The sequence below is a fragment of the Malurus melanocephalus genome, unplaced genomic scaffold (assembly GCF_030028575.1).
Source record: "Malurus melanocephalus ecotype Western Australia unplaced genomic scaffold, MMel_1.1 scaffold_639, whole genome shotgun sequence".
Lineage (NCBI taxonomy): Eukaryota > Metazoa > Chordata > Aves > Passeriformes > Maluridae > Malurus > Malurus melanocephalus.
The window spans coordinates 54,890-62,323 of NW_026623871.1; positions in this window are offsets into that span (position 1 = coordinate 54,890).

Here is a 7,434-nt window from a genome sequence, read left to right on the forward strand (position 1 = left end):
CTTGAACCCTGTCACTGGAACTATATGGTCTTTTCATGTCCCCACTGGAGATTTCTGCTGGCCAGAAGTGCTGTCAGGGTCCATGCACGGAAATATCCTGCTTTCCTATTTCAGTTACACTTCACCAAAAGTGGGGGGAGTGCTGCCTTGCCACTGACCTTCCAGCACTTCGAGGTTGCTGATTTTTGAAACTGCGCCCCAAGTGCACCCTTGCACAGGTTTGTGCAGCCTTCTGTTTCTTTCTAGGCTTTGAATTCAGTTTGGAGCTTCTGCAATGCTGTGCTTCAGATGACGTGTATCATCTTCTCACATGAGGAGGTTTTAATGGAAATATTTCATTTTGCTGGAGCACAGAGATGGTGGCACTTGCAGTGGGTGACATAAGTATTAAGACTCAMTGACAACGCCACTTATAAATCATATTTATCATGCAAATATACTGCTGCTTCTGAATGTGTTTTAAACTCCAAGCTGTCTGTTACCATTCCCAGAGCACAGGCAGGGAATGTTACTGGTCAGAGATTAATCAATCCTCCTCTCTCATGAAAAGCTTGTTGGTGTCAGATCCTGCTGTGGGGTAGCATATGACACTGAGCAGGGATTTTACTTTTTGAGATGTACCATGCAGAGTTGGGTGTGGAGACTTTTTAGGACTGACACTTGAAGGAAAATATTGCTGGGAGGTCTTCATTGCTTTAGCCAATCATAGCATCCAACAGAAGTGTATCAGGTTGTATTTTTCTGAAGCATGATGTTTTGTCCTGCTGGCACTGGGAGGAAATAAGGCAGGGTGGCTCAGGGGASTGTGTGGCAGAGGAGGTTGCTCAGGCTCCAGCATAGCTCCCTGAGCACCCAGTTGTTTCCCTGGTGCTCTTGATGGTCTCGGGCATGTGTAGACCCCTGAGAGAGGCAAGGCAGGGAGCAGCTCTGCTCAGAGTTCTGCCATTGCAATACATTTGCAGGATTTGCTGTCCTCAGGCATRAGCTCCTGACTCATTCCTCCACCGGCTGCAGCCCAAGTCTCACAGTGTGTCGGTGAGGTGAGGGTTTAGTAGTGTGACTCTGACATCCCTTGAAGGTTGGGAAGCTGTCTGGGACATTAAAGGCTGAATTGCATGTGCTTGATCAGAGGCTGGCTCTGAGAAACAAACTGGTTTCCCATCTTTTCTCAGCTCTGCTGTACAAAGTTTCCATTTTTTTCTTACAAAGGGGGCCCCACCTTGGTGTGAGCTGATGTTGCCATGACTGCCTGGCTGCAGAAGGGCTGGGGCTTCAGGCTGTGCTGACCTGCAGCAGCTCCTCTGTTCCAGAAGGTGTCTGGGTCTGCCTTGACACTGTCCCACACATCCATGCTGTGGCAGTGCAGGATCTGCAGAGGTCCCTCTTAGTGACAGGTGTGGGAAAAGGAGGGATAGGTGGAGTGCTGAGTGATGCAAAAGAATTAATACCGTCTTTTTTAATTATGCGCATGTGAATATCTCGAAGTTTTGCTTTTTCTTGTTGTGAACACCAAAGCATTTTCATTCTTGTTTTTGATTCAAACAGAACACCCCTCCCTGCCCAGCCTCCATGCTCAGCCCAGTATTCCAGTCACAGTCACAGCAGTGCAGCAAGGGTGGGTAGCACCACCCCTCCCAAAGCCCATGTACTTAGAAAATGTTTTGATTTTCTAATCAAAAGGCTCAGCATCTCCTTGGAGAAGGCCCCCAAGAATCACCATGTGTTTTGATGTAATGGTGGTGTCAAGTACTCTGGCCAGAGGCATTAGTCCCATCCTTGTGGTTTTCCCCATCCATATAYCCACACAACTGTTCAAGAGCACCAGGTCATAGAAACTCTTTAATTTAGACGTCAACAACTTGCATAAGAGGTGCTCRGTCCTGCATTGGCACAGTCAGTGTKCACAYAATGCAAATGTTCCCGTCAGCACTCGATAATTGGTATTTTCTGATCATGACCAGGGAGAAAATTTTTTGTTTGGCCTCAGGCTGAGCATTGCTGCTAATTCCTGAGAGAAGGTGTCCTCCAGGAGCATTCATTTAGGGACAAGAAGTTATTTTCTGATGAGGATTTCTTCTCTCTCTTACTTTGACTGTGGTGGACATCTCCAGTAAGCAGCTTAAGGCATCTCACTGACCTGTTCCAGACCTGCCTGGAAACATTGGATTGGATTAAACTTTCATTATCTGCGGGAGAGTAAAACCCAGTAATCATTTGCCAAATAGTATTTACACGYTATAGCATGCACTAGGGTGTGTTTACATTGGCTGAAATGTGCAAACTTGCCTCCAGATTTCCATACCTTCTCCCCATGAGCACATCTGGCTGCCTGTCCACCACAGGACAGTTGTGCGGGGGCTCCTCACACCACCACAACACCACTTTCCATACCTTCTCCCCATGAGCACATCTGGCTCTCATCTCTGCCATATGTCAGGGGCCAGCAGTATCCCTCAGGCATCCTGGCAGCACTGAACCASTATGGGAACAGTCTGTGCGTGTCCTCAGCAAGGCTGTGGGACCTTCTGAGGGCRCCTGGAAGGGAAACATTTGACTGTGAAGATAATCTTGAGTTACTCTGCTATCCTTGGCCTCCTTCTTTATTTCATCCTTTAGAAGCACAGCTGGGTTAAACTACCAGCTCCAGTTAGCAAAGGTGAAGGAAAGAATGGAGTTCTGCAGTGTGAGACTTGCACTGGAGGCTGATCAGCAAATCCTGGCTGCAGCCTCTGCAGATGCTCTGGTGAGCACAGAGCAATGCACAGCCCCTGTTGTGTGAAAGGGAAATGATGAATCAAAGTATATTCTCATTTTAGGGTATGAATTTTATGGCTCTGTACCTCTTTGGAACATAGGTAAGCCAAGTTCCAGACAGTACTCAGGTAATTTCAGGTTCAAAGCCTGGGACTGAATGTTACCAGATTAYGTGGAACAGCTTCTCTCTGCTCTGTAATTCTTTTGCAGCCATGACCTGTGCTTCTGCATGCCCTGAGTTTGCAGAGGGCCTGCAAAAGGGAACACAAACCCCAGGCATCTCCCAGCTGAGAGTGCCTAAGTTTTGAGGCCAAGGTGCAGGGAGTGGCAGAGGGGTGGCAGCCACACAGCTCCTCCCCCACCTGCTCAGCTGCAGTTTGGCCAGGCCAGCCCAGCTCAGCACTGTCCCAGCTGTGTGAAGCAGGAGAGTTGCAAAACAGCTGTTTAATGCCCTGGGCTCCCTTGGGGCTTTGTTTCAATCCATTTTTAGCTTTCTGCAAAATTCTGTAAATGAAGTGTGGGTGGATTTTGGTACACACATGGACAGAGATGTCCATCAGGCATCTGGCAGGATTGAAATTTTGAAATGTGTTTGAGAGCAGAGTGGGAGCATGTTGCTCCCCCTCTGTCCAGCTCTGTCCTCTGCCTGTACCATAGGAGAGCTGATTAGCTGCCATGTCCCTCTCTAGGCAGACCCAGTGGTTCTACTGGGGTACTACCAACCCTAAAAGATCGTGCCAAAAATAGGGCTCCTTTCATTCTTCATTTTGGGGGGCTGGTTGCTTCTTCCCTCCTTTTGTGGCTATGGCAGAGGCAGTATCTGATGCACTTTTGGGAAGATGACATAGGAGGCTGCTGCTTAGAGTACCCCTGCACTGTCTGGCCTTCTGCTTCTATTTCAGCGTCCTGAGGATTTAAATCAGATTTCTGCTGATTACAATAATAAGCTTTTTCTGCCCCCCCCCCCCCCAAAGGATTCCTACTCGCTGTTTTGTGACTTGAAAAACACTTTACAGGTACCTGATTGCCTGGTCTTTGTGGGAATGGTGCTTGAAGCACCCACTTGCCAGGCTGGCTGCTGTGACCATTACTGCTCCTTTGGACCCCGAAAGAGTTCAGCCCATTTGCCTGCTGAAACGCTGAAGCAGCCCTAGGCTCAGGSTAGCAGGATGTTGCTCTGGGCCAGGTCTCAAGAGAGAGCCCTGGTAAGCAGCTCCCTGGTCCTCTGTGTCCTTGCTGCCAGCACAGAGTCATTCCCATCAGCTGGAAGGGAATGCAAAAGGAACTTCCCTTCTGCTGAAAAGCAGCTGTCTCCTCTGTGGATTTGTAATCGGTGACAAAAGCAAAGGAGTGTTTTCTATGTGGGACACTGAAGGAAGGAGCGAGGGGTATGTAGAAAAAAAGAATCTGTAGCCTTTGTTGTAGCTGTTTCTTGGAATTATTTTTAATGCCAGCCTCATGATGTGGCTAAATCTTTGAGATCACTGAAATTACCTGAAGAGCTGGTGGTGGTGCAACACAACCATGGGAGCTGCAGACCTGATGGTGTTGCCTCCAAGGCAGGACCAACCTGCACAGAACACAGGACCCTCCCCACCATGGCACAGTCCTGGAGCATGGGATGTTTCCCTGCAGCAGCATGTGCAGACAGGCTGTTGAACCAGGCCTGCTCTTGAAACGCCTGAGTTTTAACATTTCCTTACTGGAAGCAAATCTGTTTTTCCTGGTATCATGTGTTAGTGGGTCAGTGCTAACGCTGGGGATTGAGAGTACGAAGGGTTGGCTCTGCAGGAGAAGCACCCCATTTCTCCTTCAGCCATTAGGAGCAAAAGCTGTTTGGTCCAGCTCAATGAGCTGGTTTTTCAGCTATACCATAGAATTAAAAATTATTCGTGCTCTCACTCTCCTCCAGATCCTGCCTGCTGGGGTCCCCTGCCAGTCCCATGTCTCAGTGCTTCCTTCCTCCAGGTTTTTACTTTTTCTCCAATTGTGAATTGCTCCAGTGATATCGTGGCAGAACATCAGTGTCCCAGGGCAGTCTTTTCTAGGTGCTTCTGGTTGTGCTAGATCCAGGATTGCCCTYACCCAAAACCCTCCTGCTACTGCTGCTAAAAATAATCCTGCCAATCCATTGGCTGTTCATAATAGGGGTGTGAGAACTGCATCCAATTGTTGTTAGTGCCCAGGTTAATGCCTGGAAATGCAGAGGGTAGTGATTCTGCCCTGCCTCTTTCCAGTCCAGGGCTGTGGTCARTGTCACAGGGTTTTTGTCCCATGTCCCTGCTGCCTGTGGCTGGGCATTCTGTTATCCCTCCCCTGTGTGTGGGCTCCAGGTTTGGCTTAGGGGCTTRTGAGACATGAAGCTGAGGAGTGGGRTGTTCATTTGAGCACAATGGCAACCATGTTTTCTGCCAGTGCATTCTCCTCCACACTGCCTCTGCAGCAGCTGGGGGTGGCAGTGACAGACAGGGGACACTTGTCCTGCCAACCCAAGCACTAGGACAACAATAGTTTTTGGGACAGGCAGAAGTGGAGGCTGCCAGACAGGAACTTATGGTAGGATGCAGCTTCAGAAGCTCTGTTTCAGCCTTTGGAAGAGCCTGTCTCATTCTCTTACTGTTAACTCCCCACAGAGCCCATTCTCCCCTTGTTTTTACTAGAATTAGAGGCAGGGAGGATCATCTCGATTTGCCTAAAATACTCACCTCCTTCGACAACCGAGCCATACCAACAGGTCCTGATGCTGCTGGGATTTGGGTCTTGATGCCAGAGTGCCCAGGGAACATSTGCAGCCCCACCTTGCAGCGAGTCTGACTGCGGCTGCACAGCACAGCACTGGCTCATGCCAGTTTTCTCCTGCTCTTTGGACATCATGGGGYAGCCAGAAGGGTTAGTTTGGAGGGAGCATTGCACAGAGGGAGGAGGAGCCTCATCATCCTTATCAGTCCTTACAGCAGATTTTTAGTTTGGTTTCTCTTGGCTAAGCATCAGTGAGCCATCACCCCMCAGAGTCACAGTGCAGGGTTCCAGTCCCACTGCACCATAAAAGTTCAGTGCTTGTTACGAGGGGTCGGCCCTTCTGGAGTTACAGTGCAATGCCACTTTATTAGGGCCTCAAGTGGCTTGAACAAGACAGAATTTATCTCATTCTTCCCTTTGTCTGGACTGAAGAACGAGCCCACATTCCCTCCAGCTACCTAGAATGGCCACAGCATTAAGCCAAATTTCTGGAACTGCCAACACAGCAGAGATGCTTCTGGTGCAGAAGCTGCCCAGATTGGGTCAGGGTATCTCTGTTCCCTGGCCATTTAGAACAGCTGTGCTGCGCAGCCTGGGGATCACACACAAATCTTTAGGACTTTATTTAATAAGTTATTTATGTATCATTTGCTCTGTAAGTGAAATACCACTTTTGGCCTCAGACACTCACCGAACAGGCTGAAGTGGTGCTGAGAACCCCAAATTTTTGCAGCCTCTCCTCCCTGCTCAGCTCTCAGAAACCCCATGCAGCCTTTCATTGGGGAGGGTGGGAAAATAATGTGTATTTATTTCCCTTTAATTACCAATCTGATGCAAACAGAGGAGGTGGAGGAATACTCCCAGTAGAGGGGCCTTTGGTACACCTTCTGCTGTGGGCTGCTGCCATGGAAARGCTGTTTGCACCTGCCCAATGGCTCAGTGGGGCCAGGCACTGCACSAGTGGGTGGGCAGCAGCTCCTGCAAGCTCGGGGGTACAAGGCACAGTGGGGTCTGTATGCATCAGTTGCCTTCATGGCCTCTGCACAAGGTGGAATGTTACACCACCAGGCACAGGGAGTGGTGGCAGCAGCTTGGGATCATACGCTGGATATGGTGTGGAGCTGAGAAGTGGCTGCTTTGCTTTCCCAGCAAGTGCACACTCTGCTTTTCTTTGCTGGTCTTATGCTGAAAAGCTGAGATTTATGTACTGTATGAAAAAAAAACCTGAGAAAAAAATGACAGTATATTTTGTACTTTGTAAACTGAAAAAGAAGAAAAAGTGAAACTTATGCTGTCTGCTTTTGTACTGATCAAACTGATGAAAATAAAGCAGAGCTTGGCATTGTCTGTAAGATGCAATTCATTTCTTTCACTTACTRCCATACTGGGCATCACTCCCACACACACAACTTATGAAGGCCAGGCAGACATCCCTGAAGCTCTCTGGTGTCCAGGTCCTGTCACCATGTGTACTGTACCCCTACAGATGGTACTCACCACCATCTCCATCCTCTAGCTGGTTTCTGGAAACCACCAAACCTGCCCTATCCTCTTCCCTTAAAATAAGAAGTCAGTGGGATGCTGCTAATGTATTTGCCAGACTTACATCTGCTCACTGCAACATGCAACATGTCCAGGAGTCTGGACAGCCCTAGCAGAAATCCTGGCAGGGCACCCTCAGAGCCCTGCACCCTAGCAGTGGTTGGGGAGCAAACAGCCTCCTCATGGACTATTTTAGGGCAGTCACTRTGGGTTCTGAGTCTCAGTCAGCAGTGTGGTTGCACAGTACCACTGCCACATGGTCTGCAAGAAAAAGCTGAACAACCTGTCAGAAGTGTGCAAGRAAAGCAGTGAAATCAGGTGTATCATCACTGTATCAGTTTTAACTATTTGTAGTGGATGTTTAAAGAAAACCAGCTCATCTATATAAAATGTATTCAA